Source organism: Mustela lutreola, chromosome 14 (genome assembly GCF_030435805.1).
Source record: "Mustela lutreola isolate mMusLut2 chromosome 14, mMusLut2.pri, whole genome shotgun sequence".
In the NCBI taxonomy this organism is placed as follows: Eukaryota; Metazoa; Chordata; class Mammalia; order Carnivora; family Mustelidae; genus Mustela; species Mustela lutreola.
Genome location: NC_081303.1, coordinates 10,932,300 through 10,948,179, shown reverse-complemented (window position 1 = coordinate 10,948,179; position 15,880 = coordinate 10,932,300). Strand labels below are relative to the sequence as shown.

General features: G+C 42.4%; 1 protein-coding gene across 2 annotated transcripts in view; it reads left to right on the top strand.

The window, feature by feature from the left end:
* The window catches only part of SMYD3 (SET and MYND domain containing 3), a 778,929-nt gene that overhangs the window by 462,076 nt on the left and 300,973 nt on the right, over positions 1-15,880 (top strand). The gene's annotated exons all lie outside the window — the stretch shown is intronic.

Here is a 15,880-nt window from a genome sequence, read left to right as displayed (position 1 = left end):
AATTGGCCGTGTTTTACTTCCTCTCTGTCTCTACTTATAAAATTTGCTTAAAGGTATTTGTTTTTTCATTTGTAGAAGGCAGATAATAAACTCACTACACGAGGAGGCTAAGAGCCTTTATACCCTGGAGCAAAATCATATAGGAATGAAGGCGTAGGTGTGACATGGAAGCACCAAGAGACCCCTTAATGATGAGCCTGACAGTTGGATGTCACCTCGTCACCACTGATGGAAAGACACTAGGGCGGGCAGGTCGATCTGGCTCTGTACCTGATGGAATGGAAAATTCTTGGAAGTGTTACTTGGGTATGATGTGAAAAACTCTTTTCTAATTTCTCGAGTCCTTAGTGTCGATGTCAAGAATTGGCATTTAAGGCCCAGAATCCAGTGGCCCAGAGGCACCTCACACGCTTGGGGGTAGTGTTAGGGACCTTGGCCTCAGCCAGGGTGCTCATGCTGTTTCATATTTCAGCCTTCCATGGAAGATTTTATGTGAGAAATGGGTTCCACTACGTAGGACATGTTGGAAATAGCCCAGTCTTAGCAGGCTGAGTGGTGGCCTCATTAGTAAGACTCTGGGTGGTAGCCTTGGCTGCCCGATCCAGCTCAAAATACAATCATTCTGTGTTTCTTGTGGTTTTGCAACTCTGTTCCTTTTCTAAGTGTAATGGAAAAAAAATTTGAAGTCATAAGTAGCAGATAAAATTCTGCTTTTTAACATAAAATTAAAGGAATTCTTCATAGCAAAACCCTGATAGGAAAAGGAAGAAGCCAAATTGGGAGAAAAATATTTACAGCTCATAAGACAGAGAAGGGATCATTTTCTTAATTCTGGGGTCGGTCTCTACAGTGCCAGGGCCAAACATGGCCTGCTTTTGATTTTTTTTTTTGTAAATCAAGTGTTATTAAGACACAGCCACACCCATTTGTTTGGACATCATCTGTGGTTGCTTTCAGAGCCCTCTGGTGGCAGTTATGGAGTTAAAACCCAGATGGTATTGGCCCACAGGGATGAGAGTATTTACTGTAGAGCCCATCGTGGAAGATGTTTGGCAACCCCACTCTCATGAATAATGAGCTCCTCTGACTGCAGATCAATACAAAAAGACCCAACAACCCAAGAGAAAAATCAGTAAGATGCATGGATGATAGTGTCTCAGCAAAACAAAACAGATTTCTCCCCATGGGTCAAGTGAAAAGACAGAAAGGCAGGGGTAGGATTAGGGGATGAACAAGGTTTGGGGAGACACCAGAGTGGGAAGCCACGACCATCCCTGGATCGGAAGCCAGAGAGCAAACAGTTTTACTGGACCTTGGAGAGAGCTGGGACAGAGCAGGCTAGATTGCCCCAAGGGAGCTGCTCAGGGAGGGAGTACCACTGCGAGAAACAGGGTACTGGAAAGAGACAGAAGCAGGAACATCTCTCTGCTACCACCTTCCAGTCTCCTGCTGGTGCATCCCGGGTTCTGACCTAACCAGTTGCCACCAGGTGACAGAACCCAGATGAAACTGTGCTCAGGGGTCAGCCTCCTGGAACACGGATGAAAGGATCCTCAACCTCATGAAAACTGCACTGAAATGTCACTTTTTACCAAAGTCACTTGGGAAAAGAACCAGCTGTTGGAGAGCACCAGTGTTAGCGAGCATCCAGGCAATGTGTGTGTGCGTGTGATTGAATGCGGTCGTCTCTCAAAATGAGAAATGCACTTCCCCTTTGACTTCGTAATTACATTTCCAGGAATGTATCCTACAGATACTTTAGCAAATACATGAAGTGACCTATGAGCAAGGCTATTCATGGCAGCCTTGTTTGTAATATGAAAAGAATAGGAAAAATACAATTTAATAATACTGTAAGTGTCCATCAGCAGGGGTCTTGTTATATAAATTATGCTGTATCCATTTAATGGACTACTATGAAGTCTTAGGAGAATGAGGAAAAAAGAATGAGGGAATTCTTGATGTTCTCATCTGAAAATAACTCTTAAGTTACATTGTTTAGAGAACAGAGAAAATAAAAATAGACATACAGTGTATAGCCATTCATGTACACAATAGGAGGGAAAGAAAGAATACATACATATTTTCTTGTATATGCGTGAGAGGGTAAACCTATGGAATGATAAAATTTGATGCCTTTGGAGATGGGCAGGGGCAGAGAGATTTTTCATCTTTTTGAACCTCTTAAACTTTGATCCATAGCAATATGTTACCTGTTTGTTTTTAAGTCAACTTCGTGCCCAGCGTGGGTCCCAACACGGGGCTTGAACTCATGACCCTGAGATCAGTCAGATGCTTAACCGACTAAGCCACCCAGGCTCCCCAGCATATTACCTAATTTTTAAAAAGAAAAGTTAAGAATAATCTTAAACAGATAGCTTCTGTGTAAAAATTTAATTAGGACAATCTCGAAATTCTAGACTTTGATTTGTGACTTCTAGTATTTTCACCAACAAGATCTGAGAAGCTCGTTGGCATCTGCACTGATGTTGTAGCTCTAAGCTTGTCTCCTCCTCAGCCCAGTTTCAGCAGTGGCCCAGTGGGCATTGGTCCCATTCACCCCTTCTTAAATCGTTTCTTTCCTCAAAATTCTTGAAATCAGTAGTGTTAGGTCCCCCAATAGTGGGTCTGTGATCAAAGGAGCGAGACTGATACAAAGCGAAGGTCAAGCAAAGCTTTATTTCATGCCAAGCATCGAGAATCAAACCGACTGTTCGGAGCCGCCTCTTACAGAGAGGGCAACCCCTCCCTGCCTTACAGACTAACTCTTGTAGAGCAAAGACCATGTGGTTGAGCCTGGCCACACACAGGTGGCCAATGAGATTGTAACACACAGAGAAAGCTGCACAGTTAGAGTAGGTCACACAAGGGTGGCTAATTGCATTACAATTCACCCCATAGTAGCTATTTGAACTAGCCTATGACCTTGGTCAGAATTGGTGCCCAAAAGGCAGGGCCCACACTCCTTGGTAGCTAGGGAGACAGTATGCGCGCCCCACTGTTTGGATGTCTCCACCTGGCCTGACTCATCCCCGCATCTGGGCTCTGTTATCGCTACCTGACCTGACCCACCCTTGTATTTGGGCTCTGTTATCTGGGACTGGTCGACCATATTTTACTGGTTTCCGGGACTTGCTTTTAACCTGCCCTGGGGGCGGGTTGGGGGCAGGGTCAGTGTAAGTTTTACTGCATAAACAACAAAATCACTGTTTTAACTGGATGGAATCACTCTGGCTAAATAGGCCCTTACAAGTAGCACTGTTTGTTTTTTAAGTGTTCTCTATCATTTGTGTCTTCAGCTAATTCTGTCTGCCTCCATCTATTGGTCTGATTTTTTGAAACTTTCTGTGCACGTGTAATCTCCTTTTCACTTAAGGTAGATACATGCATTAGCTGTTCAGAGCTGCGTCTTTTGAATATTTATTTTGATATGGAGCAAATTGTGGATTATCAACAAGTCAACATTTGGACAATCAGGGGATCAAAATATAGGAGCAAATCTGGATTTCTCAAATCTGTCTCTTTTCATTTCTTTCTTTCTTTATTTTTTTTTCTGGGCAATATTTGCCTGAAGTGGAAAGACCTGAATATGGATGAGCGCATGTCGCGAACTGATTTTCAGCTCTAATTGCTTTGCACGATGAAACGGGCAAAGAAAGTAGATTGGGAATATAAGCAATCAGAGATGAGATTCTTACACCTGCCAGGTACCACGTGTAGCCCACAAGCGTTCACAGAGAAATTGAAATGCTGCTATCCTGTGACAAGAAGTTCCAATTAATGTGATCCAGATGTATCTGTCTGCCAGTAGCTCACCTCATGAAATGACAATGCTGTCCTAACGGTGGAGGCAGTCCAAAGGCTCTGTGAGTGAGCGGCGTGGGAGTTATCCCAAAAACTTCACTAAGGGGCTCTGGCCTTGTTCTTTTCCATTTGCATCAACTCAGGAACGGCAGCTTACAGGGAGCTCTCCAAGCTGGAAGGCTGGTAACATGATGGCATTTTATACAATGAGTGTCATTCTGAAAGTCTGAGTTCCTCAAATATGTGGCAGTGGAGTTCGGGGCTTCCCACAGCAAATGGCTAGGTTCTGATCACTGAAATGAGGCTACACATACCATCTTAACTTTGGCTGAAAAAGATCTGGACTGTGTGTGGACCATTTGAAGCTCTAACTGAGAATTGAAGAGTTCAAACAGGGCTACCCCGACTCCTTGACCTGCCAGAGAAGAGATGGTAGTGTTTGTACTGCCAAAGACTTTGCTCCTAATTTTATTTCTATTTCTTATTTTACTTTTTAAAGGATACATTTATTTGAGAGAGGGAGAGAGAGGCACAAAGAAGGGCAGAGGGAGAGACAGAATCTCAAGCAGACGAAATGTTGAGCTTGGAGCCCAGTGCAGAGCTCAATCATACAACCCCGACCACATGATCTTGAGCTGAGATCACCTAGGAGCCCTGCCTCTCATTCGGTTTTTGAGGCCAGAACATTATGATGCATTGTCCCCTATACGGGTATGTTGTTTCCCTTTCCTTGTTCATGTTGTAACCAGGAGCTTCATTCAAGCTAATTTATGCTTTTTTATTTATCAGGAATCAGGTGGGGGATTGAGATCTCTGGGAAGGGCGGGATGACTTTGCAGCACCAGCAGACTACAACGATTGCTGCAGTCTTTCAGAAGGCCAAGGCCATATACCAGTCAGTAGTCCTGTGGGACAAGAGAGGTATGGCAGGTAGTCAGCGTCCTGCTTAGACATGCCCTCTGCCCCCAGCCACGTGCCCAGATCCCCAGCCCATGCTCACCGCTCCCTCCACAGGCTTCTCCCACTGATGGGTCTGTTCTCTGCTTCTTAGCCTGACTCATCCTCTGTGAAACTTTTCCTCTCTTTACTAGGTAGGAACTCCTGAGCACATAAAACCTAGCTTTATCCTTTGTGTTTTCTTTCTTCAGTGTCTGTAACAAAAGATACTCATTAATTTGGGGCCATGATTTTTCTCTTTTGACTGTGGCTCTTGGCCTACTGAATTACAATCCACAGCAGTCGGCCCCACTGTTTCTATTTTCAATGAAGAAATTGGGTGGCTGGATTTCACAGTTTTGCTCTGGGAATTAGGCTGATGCTGTTTAGTATGAAATAATACAAATTTTCCTGAAAGGCCAGATTGACATGAAAAAAAGCTAAATGGACCAAAATGCATTTGTATTATGTTCAGGCCCTTTTCACGGAGTTACATTTTCATTTGATCCACAAACAGAAATCCACCAGAGCACATTCTGTCCATGTACAACTTACTAGAGGACAGAATTGAGCACTTATTGATCCTCCGTTATTGCCAAGAGAGGACTGTGCTAGGTAGTTTTTCATAGGATATTTAGTAATTATTTAATTATTGCTCGATTCCATATGCTATGCAGCCCTCATGAGGGTGATCTTCTGAAATACATATTGTTGCATTGCTATTTTTTATGTCTTTTAATTAAATCTTTTACTTTGAGATTAGTATAGATTCAGGTGCATTTACAATACAGAAAACAGATATCTGTGCCTCTACCCACTTGTCTCCAGCAGGACCATCTTGCAGAGCTGTAGTGCAGTAGCTCAGCCAGAGCATTGATATTGATACAGTCAAAAACTAGAGCATTTTCAGCACGGCGAGGATCCCTTACATTGGCCTGTTGGAGCTACACCTGCTTCCTTCCTTCCTTCCTTCCCACCATTCCTCTCTCACTCCCTCCACTAACCCGTACAACCACGAATCCACTCCATTCTATCATCTTACTTTGAGAATGTTATAGAAATAGAAATACACTGTATGTAACCTTTTGGATTGGCTTTTTTTTTTTTTTAAATTTCCAACTCAGTGTAATTCTCTAGATAGTCATCCATGTTGTGACATGTATTAATAGCTGTTTTTTTATTACAAAATGCTTTGTGGTATATCATATAGACCACCCAGTTTAACATTTCACCCACTGAAGGACATCTCTGTTGCTTCTACTTCTTTGCCATTACAAAGATGCTACAAACATTCATGTCCAGGTTTTTGTGGGGAAGTATTTTCATTTCTCTGGACTAAACTTTCTGGAGTGCGATCGTTGGGCTCTGTGCTAGCTGCCCATCTAGCATGTAACTTGCAGGGATCCTCTGTAGTATTTATTATTACTGTGATAGTATTTACAGATGAGGAAACTGACATCAGCATAGTGGTGGACTTGCCTCAGATTACGTATCTAGTAAGCAGTAGAGCTATGACTTGAATTTGGGTCTGTCTGACTTTCCAAATCCATACCTTCCCCAATCAAGGACTCTAGCAGAGTATGTAGCCTTTACATGTAACAGTGTTTGGAATGAGAGACTGAGGACGATGTTTCCACCTGACCTTGGGACACTAAAAATGGGGGCATCAGTAACAAAGACACCAGCATCTGTGACAGACGCCATCGATTGGGACTCCTGGCATTTCAAGTACAGAAGCAGCAGGTTTTATGATCCCACCTTTGCTGAGAGGTCAAAGGGGTAGAAGTGCCTTCCGCACGAATCAAGGGCAGAGCCAGGACTCAGGTGGACAGATGCTGTCCAGGCTCCTTTCAGCTTGGACGGCCTTCATGGCTGCAGGCAGCCGGTGACTGCACCGTCAGAGGGCGGATTCTACCCATTACTGCCATGTTTGTGGGAAAGGTGTGGGGGTGGTGCGGGAAGCAGGAGACTGAGAGGCCCCCAGGTGTCGGATGATCTGACCGTGGCAAGCGCTGACACTGACGGTGTGTGCGGTTATCAGATGTGCTGTGGGGAGTTGTCACCCCTTCCTGTAATCTGAGAGACTGCTTCTGGGTGACATCTTGACAGGAGGCTGCCCTTTGGGAGAGAAGTGCTCACTCGGTGTGTCTGACCAGCAGTTAATTAGTGATACTTCTTGCCCTGAGAAGTAGAGTGATGTAACTTGTGCATGTATCACGGGGCGACTGGTTTTTGCTAATTTTTTATCCGATAAAAAGGAGGTTTTATTAAGCAGTTTGGGGAAATTGCAACTACGAAATTAACACATTGCTACAAGAGTGAAAGAGTGTTTTCCATGTAGCTTTGGAGCCTATGTGACTCAAGACATTCCAGGAAATATCCCTTCTGTTCCAGACATTTTAAACAAAGGCAGGTTATCGTTGCTTTCTGCAGACTAAACATTGTTTCTGAATTAAAATGGCTGATTTCAGGGTAGTCCCTGCAGACAGCGATGAAACCAGAATGAAAACGACCTAATTTGATGTTCAAAGCAGCAAAGTCTTTGGAAATTTGCTTCTTCCATAGCTTAACACATTTTTAACCTGACATAATGTTTATTTTCAGAGGTTAATATTATTTCTGTTATCCTAATGGATTTTCTCAGTAAATACTTTACCTGGTTTCAGAACTCAATATTTAATGTATAATAAATACATAAGTAGATTCCAGAAGTGGGTCTGATTAAGCTCTCACTCCCCCTTTTCTTGGCAGATAGATAATTTGTTACCAGGATTGTTCAGTATGATTTATTGTAATGATTAACACATCCGTGATCCTTTTTTTGTTTATGTGATTTTCTATGAGGACGTTAAATAATAGGGTCATACATGTTATCGTTAGAAGTGTTGAGGGAAAAAGAAGCTGGTCCAAACTCCTCACTTTATATATAAGGAAGTTCCTTACCTGGCGGGTAATCCTTTGGGAACAGGAATTCTACATTGCATCAATGTTTTTTGGGCAGTGTTCTGGGGAGGCTGCCCCGCCTCTCCCACAAACACGTGGAGGCTCATGCACCCCTCAGAACGCATGCATATGTCCCTCCAAGACATGCACATATCTTGCTTGTGTTACATCAGATCACTCTTATTTTAGTGTGCTGTATTTTATGGTATACATACCCTGTTATTTGATAAAAGCTTCCACTGTAAAAGAAGTTTGAAAACTCTAGTCAGGATGTGTAAAAGGTTTCTGAGGGCTCTGTCACCGGTGATACATACAGTAAATGACCCTTTTTTTGTGTGCGGGTGTATTTCTGCTTTTCTGTGCGACGAGTTTGGCAGTCACAGAATTTTGAAAAAGCTTATTTTATAATATTCTTTTAAGGCTACTGAAGTGGATTGGCTACCTAGAATATGATGTAGTCTGTTCTCAGTATTGGGGCCCCTGGGTGGCTCAGTTGGTTAAGCATCTGCCTTCAGCCCAGGTCATGGTCTGGTGTCCTGGGATCGAGCCCCATGTCGGACTCCCTGCTCAGGGCGAGTCTGCCTCTCTCTCTCCCTATCTTCCTCCTATTCCCCCCTGCTTGTGCTCTCTCTCTCTCTCACTCAAATAATAAATAAATAAAACCTTTAAAAAAAAAAAAAGAATGTTCTAAGTATCTGCTTGATTGTACATGTCCCATGGAATTCTGATTTTTATCTATATGAGTAATATAGATGTACTGGGAGAAAAAAAAAAACCCACCCAACCTGTCTTCTCCCAAATACAAACTGAAAAGCTCCTAAGTTTGTTAGGTGAATGTGTGTTTCAGGGTTCTGCAATCAAACTGTCTATCTTGGAAATAAACAGTCCATAATAAACAGATAAATAAGGCACTGATTCAAAGGAGAGCACTGGGTCCCTGGACTCTTTTTGATCTCTTCTGCCAGACTTAGGGAATGTTAGAAGGACTACATAGTTTTGGTGTTGTTTTTATTTTGTTTTAAAGAAAAGGCAGCCATGTCTCTGGGATAGGGCTCCTTCCAGAGCGCTTTTGTCCTTAGGTCGCTGAAAATGCTGGCGTCCTCTTAGTGATGTCACCATGACTGTCACATGTCTGTCTTTCTGTAAGTCTCTCCTCCCTCCTCACACTGACCTACCCCTAATTTAAGCATAGATCTACTCAGATAACAAAGGGGAGAAATGTTACTCACTGTCTTTATCCAGATGGTGTGTTGGTAAGCTTAAGTCCCAAGCTCCTCCTCTCGGAATGCACTGAGTGTTAGAAAGTCTAAGTCTCCTGTGTGATTTAGGCCAGGAGAGTATGCAGGACGCTTGGCCAGCTTGGGTGACGAACTTTGTCCTAACATTATTCTTTTCATGATTCAGTCAGTTATTCCTGAGAACTGACCTTCCCAGTTACTGATGCCTCTTTTTTGTTTGTAGAGGAATGCTCTGTGTCTCTGTTTTGGCACATACTTGGATGGAGGGGACAGATTATATCTATATCTATATCTATATCTATATCTATATCTATATCTACATCTATATCTATCTAGGTATATATATTTATTTATAAATATATAAATTTATAAATATATATGTGTATGTATAAATATATATATGTGAGAAGTGAGAAGAAAGAATAATTTCATGATATGACTTACACTATTTGAGATGTCAGAGAGGAGGAGTAAAATAAGGGATGACGGAGATCATCAAATTGTGTGTGTGTGTGTGTGTGTGTGTGTGTGTGTGTGTGTATTTATATATTTATATTTGATGTGTGCTCTTAAGTTCAGGGTGATCTATTTTTTTTTCCCCTCCTGGATCAGATCTGTCATAAACTTCCTTTCTAGGTGCTGTCCACCCATGCAGATTTTTTATTGTTCAGGGAGTATACTGAGTTTCTTCTTTTTCTGGAAGAAGATAAAGTGCAAACTATTGTGGAGGCTCATGCACAAATTCTAGGATACCATCTTTGTATCCTAGAATTTTTCTTGTCTGTCCATATTATATTGCAGAAAGTGGAATCTGATGTGTGCTTGGAAACTACTGGACTGTGGTATGGGACCTCATACGTGTCCCTTCACTCCTAGATAACCTGGCCAAGACATTTGACTGTAAATTTGATGATCTCCGTCATCCCTTATTTTACTCCTCCTCTCTGACGTCTCGAAAAGCAGAAGTCATATCATGATATTATTCTCTGTTTCTTCTCACGAGACGGTCGGTATCTACCATCAACCCAAGTCCTTCAGAAACAACGTTGACAGTTGCCAAGGGTGTAGCAGTCACTGTTTTTAAGTCCTTTCTATATGTTCCTTCGTATGATCCATACGATCGTACGTTGCCTTCATAAGGGGGATTTTAGCACTGTCCTTTAGCACGGAAGGGGATTTTAGCACTGTCTTCATTGAACTGATGAAGCAGTTCATCTCCAGAGAAGTGAAATAACTTGTCCAACATAAGTAGCAACCAAGTGGAGAGTCGGGATTTGAACTCAAAGCGGTTTTGCCCCTGCGTGTGCCCTCTCTTCTGTCCCTAGTTATCTGGGGCTCGCTGTCTTGGAGTTGAAAGCCACAGCATCACCTTCCAAACAAGGCTAGTTCCCAAAGTGAAGCAGTTCATTCTCAGCATCATCTTCTATACCGAGAAGAATGAAACCTGTATCTTTTTTTCTTGACCATCTTAAAATAATACTGACTTTGGAAAATGACAAAGAATGACCCTTTCCTAGTGAAAACCATGGAGAAAAAAAAAAAAGAGAACATGACTCAGTTTCCCTCGGCCATTTTCAGACATCTGGTTTTCTCTGTCCTATCTCTGAATTCCATAATCTAGCAACGCATCACATGGACTCATCAGCCAGAGCCCGCTGGCCTACCTATCCTGTGAGCTCTAATTGCTAATGTTAGATATGCACAGACACATGTTCCAACTAAGCTTTCCATCAGTGTCATCACATATCATTTCTTGAGACTCCTCTCACTGATGAGCGAGCGTTTGCTTTTTAAGTAAATGCATCTTTAATTCTCAGCAATTGGGCCTTTTAGCTGTTTTCATCTGCTGTGGATACTCAGCTTAGGACAGTTACCCAATGAGTTTGAGAGGAGCAAAACCATGCCTGTGTCCGAAGTGAAGAGGCAGGTCTGGTTGGGAAATGTAGACAATGGGTTGGTAGAGATATAGCAAGGTATATTTGATTGCTGCTTTAAAAATTCACGAACCGTGATGCCTGGGTGGCTCAGTTGGTTAAATGTCTGCCTTTGGCTCAGGTCCTGTCCTGGGTCCTGGGATCGAGCCCTGCATTGGGCTCCCTGCTCAGTGGAGACTCTGCTTCTCCCTCTCCCTTTGCTCTGCTGCTTATGTGCGTGCTCTCTCTCTCTCTCTCTCTCTCAAATAAATACATAAAATCTTAAAAACAAAATGCACAGGTTAATAGGTGACCTTATTCTTCCTACATTGCATCCTACCATCCTGGTATGAAAAAAGAAAATTCTTCACAAAATTCAAATTGAGCTGAGAAAACTTAGAGTTATGGTTGTTACTGTTGCTATGTCCTAAGGTGATGAGGGGTTACCCTGAAACCCTGGAAAGTACGAAAGTGAACACCTTCTGCCTGCCAGAAGGGAATCCTCTGTAACGATGTGACGTGTCCCTGCAGACTTCGTACCTGTACAGGTCCACATGGGCCTGTGCTCACACGTGGTTACATTCCTCGCCCTCAGCTGGAACGATGGGGATCATCATTATCCCCATCTGCATCATTATCTGCATCTGTAATGCAACTTACATTTTTTTTGCTCAGCAATGATGCAAGATCATCTTTCCATATCTTTCTATATTTTTCTGTTTCTTAGGGATACAGATCTCTTTCTAATGGTCACATCCATAGCCTAATAGAAATGTAACGTACTAACACCTGCTGCTATTTTTTGAGCTCTTTTTCTGTGTCTGGTATTGGACTAAACCCTTTATATACAAATGAGGAAACCAACATTCAGAGATAGGTTGAGTAACTTGCCCCAGGTCACATGGCCAGTATGGGGCAGAAACGGAATTCAAACCCAGGCCGTGTGGCACCAGAACCCACATGTGCACTGCCATTCATGTAATCGACCCTCTGCGGATCGACCCTGGCATCTTGTAATTTTCCCTATTTATTTGTTTATTTATTTATTGAGAACAAGCTCTGTGAGCAGTGGGTGGGGCAGAGGGAGAATCCTCAAGCAGACTCTGCACTGAGCAGGGAGCCTAACACAGGGCTCGATCTCAGGACCCTGAGATCATGGCCTGAGCAGAAACCAAGAGTTGTATGCTCAGCTGACGGCGCCAAACGTCTTTGTAGATAGATGCTTGTGAAGCTGTTTTTCTGATGTGTACCTCTTCATCTTGGAGAGTCGACATATTTTTAACAAATGATTTTAGCTTCTGTTGACCTGTGCAGAGAGGTCACAGCTTATCTTCCGAGAAGGTGATGCCATGAGCATAGCGATGTGTCATCTTGATAATGACAGTGAATTTCAATTCTTTTGTCATTTGTTGAGGCTTTTATTTATTTAACACAAGAGCTGCCAGTTTGAGGCTCTATTCAGCAGTTCCTGCTCTCAGTTGCTGCTGGAGTCCCAGGTTTTCAATTCTCAGTGTCTTTCAGGGCGCAGGAGAGACAACCCTGATTATGTAGCAGTTTGGGGTACTCCCCCGGAGTCAGACGTTCAAAGAGATCGCAAATGGAGTATTCGAGTCACACAGCATTTACAAAGGGAAGTGCTCATACTTATGTTCAGGATCACACTGAAATGTGCAGTTTTATTTTTCTATTTTCCATTTGAATGGGTTTCAGTTTACTAAAAAAGGAATACAAATATATAAGCAAGAAATTCTGTCTGTGAAACTTACACCTGTCTTGCTGAAAAAGCAATATAGTGGGAAAGCTGAGATGGCCTTTCATTGGTAGAGAGATTAATTACTACCTTGGAGAGTAGGGAAGGCTGATCAATCATATAAGGATAGATAAGTGGATTTCCTGCCCCCCAAGAAGCATCTCCTTCCCTCTTTCTTTCCTCACAGCTCTACAATGGATCCTTAGACTTGACTGGGTGACTGGTTGGCCACCCAGGTGACTGTGGCTGTTGGATCCAAGTTCATGGGCTTCAGTCCCTCTGGTGTGGGGCCAGTTCACACTCTGGTATTGCCTGACCACACCTGCCCTGTGGCTCGGGCACTGTGGGCGCTGTGGGCGGGACGAGAAGCCAAGGATACCATCCCCACCGCAGGAGGTGAACTCTGGCCACTTCTCATGGCTGAGTTCTGGTTTGCAACGAAGCAGAAAGACATAATGGAATTTTGCACCTATGTCATGAGACTTGAAACTCCTCTGTCTTCCCTGAATGCCACTGGTGGTGGCAAGGGCTGTAGACGGTTCTCCTGACCTTCACCCAAGGTGAAGAGAGGAGTTTACATCTGAGGTTGGACAGATGCCCTTTGATGTCTCCTTTTCTCAGATCATTTGATGATGTTCATGGGATAGTCCCACGTTTCTGCCATTAGCATTGAGAGTAGCTGCCCATGATCTTAATAAAGCAGATGAGGTCCTTTTTTTAAAATTTAATTTTTTAAAAATTAACACATAATGTATTATTTACCCCAGAGGTACAGGTCTGTGAATCGTTAGGCTTACACACTTCACAGCACTCACCATAGCACATACCCTCCCCATTGTCCATAACCCAACCACCCTCTCACTACTCCCCTCCCTGCAGCAACCCTCAGTTTGTTTTGTGAGATTAAGAGTCTCTTATGGTTTGTCTCCCTCCCAATCCCATCTTGTTTCATTTTTTCCTTCCTTACTCCCAACCCACCCCCTTTGCCTCTTAAATTCCTCATATCAGAGAGATCATATGATAATTGTCTTTCTCTGATTGACTTATTTCGCTCAGCATAATACCCTCTAGTTCCATCCACATCACTGCAAATGGCAAGATTTCATTTCTTTTGATGGCTGCATAGTATTCCATTGTATATATATATACATCACATCTTCTTTATCCATTCATCTGTTGATGGACATTTAGGTTCTTTCCATAGTTTGGCTATTGTGGACATTGCTGCTATAAACATTTGGGTGCTTGTGCCTCTTCAGATCACTACATTTGTATCTTTAGGGTAAATACCCAGTAGTGCAATTGCTGGGTTGTAGGGTAGCTCTATTTCCAACTTTTTGAGGAACCTCCATGCTGTTTTCCAGAGTGGCTGCACCAGCTTGCATTCCCACCAACAGTGTAGGAGGGTTCCCCTTTCTCCGCATCCTCACCAGCATCTGTCATTTCCTGACTTGTTGATTTTAGCCATTCTGACTGGTGTGAGGTGATATCTCATTGTGGTTTTGATTTGTATTTCCCTGATGCCGAGTGATATGGAGCACTTTTTCATGTGTCTGTTGGCCATCTGGATGTCTTCTTTGCAGAAATGTCTGTTCATATCCTCTGACCATTTCTTGATTGGATTATTTGTTCTTTGGGTGTTGAGTTTGCTAAGTTTTTTATAGATTCTGGACACTAGTCCTTTATCTGATATGTCGCTTGCAAATATCTTCTCCCATTCTATCAGTAGTCTTTTGGTTTTGTTAACTGTTTCCTTTGCTGTGCAAAAGCTTTTGATGTTGATGAAATCCCAATAGTTCATTTTTGCCCTTGCTTCCCTTGCCTTTTGCGTTGTTCCTAGGAAGATGTTGCTGTGGCTGAGGTCGAAGAGGTTGCTGCCTGTGTTCTCCTCAAGGATTTTGATGGATTCCTTTCGCACACTGAGGTCCTTCATCCATTTTGAGTCTATTTTTGTGTGTGGTGTAAGGAAATGGTCCAGTTTTATTTTTCTGCATGTGGCTATCCAGTTTTCCCAACACCATTTGTTGAAGAGACTGTCTTTTTCCATTGGCCATTCTTTCCTGCTTTGTCAAAGATTAGTTGACCATAGAGTTGAGGGTCTATTTCTGGGCTCTCTATTCTGTTCCATTGATCTATGTGTCTGTTTTTGTGCCAGTACCATACTGTCTTGATCATGACAGCTTTGCAATAGAGCTTGAAGTGTGGAATTGTGATGCCACCAACTTTGGTTTTCTTTTTCAACATTCCTCTGGCTATTTGAGGTCTTTTCTGGTTCCATATAAATTTTAGGATTATTTATTCAATTTCTTTGAAAAATTGATGGTATTTTGATACGGATTGCATTAAATGTGTAGATTGCTTTAGGTAGCATAGACATTTTCACAATATTTGTTCTTCCAATCCATGAGCCTGGAGCATTTTTCCATTTCTTTGTGTCTTCCTCCATTTCTTTCATGAGTACTTTAAGTTTTCTGAGTACAGATTCTTTGCCTCTTTGGTATTCCTCAAGGGTTTTGAGGTATTATTCCTAGGTATCTTATGGTTTTGGGTGCAATTGTAAGTGGGATTGACTCCTTAATTTCTCTTCTGTCTTGTTATTGGTGTATAGAAATGCAACTGATTTCTGAGCATTGATTTTATATCCTGACATTTTACTGAAATCCTGTGCAAGTTTTAGCAGATTTCGAGTGGAGTCTTTTGGGTTTTCCACATAAAGTATCATATCATCTGCAAAGAGTGATAGTTTGACTTCTTCTTTGCTGATTTGGATGCCTTTAATTTCTCTTCATTGTCTGATTGCTGAGGCTAGGACTTCTAGGACTATGTTGAATAGCAGTGGTGATAATGGACATCCCTGCCGTGTTCCTGACCTTAGTGGTAACGCTCTCAGTTTTTCTCCTTTCAGAGTGATATTCGCTGTGGGTTTTTCATAGATGGCTTTGATGATAGTGGGGTAGGTACCTTCTGTCCCTACACTGTGAAGAGTTTTGGTCAAGAAAGGATGCTGTACTTTGTCAAATGCTTTTTCAGCATCTATTGAGAGTATCATATTGTTCTTGTTCTTTCTTTTATTAATGTATTGTATCACATTGATTGATTTGTGGATGTTAAACCAACCTTGCAGGCCTGGAACAAATCCCACTTGGTTTTGGTTAATAGTCCTTTTAATGTACTGTTGGATCATATTGGCTAGTGTTTTGGTGAGAATTTTCGCATCTGTGTTCATCAAGGATATTGGTCTGTAATTCTCTCTTTTGATGGGGTCTTTGTCTGGTTTTGGAATCAAGGTAATGCTG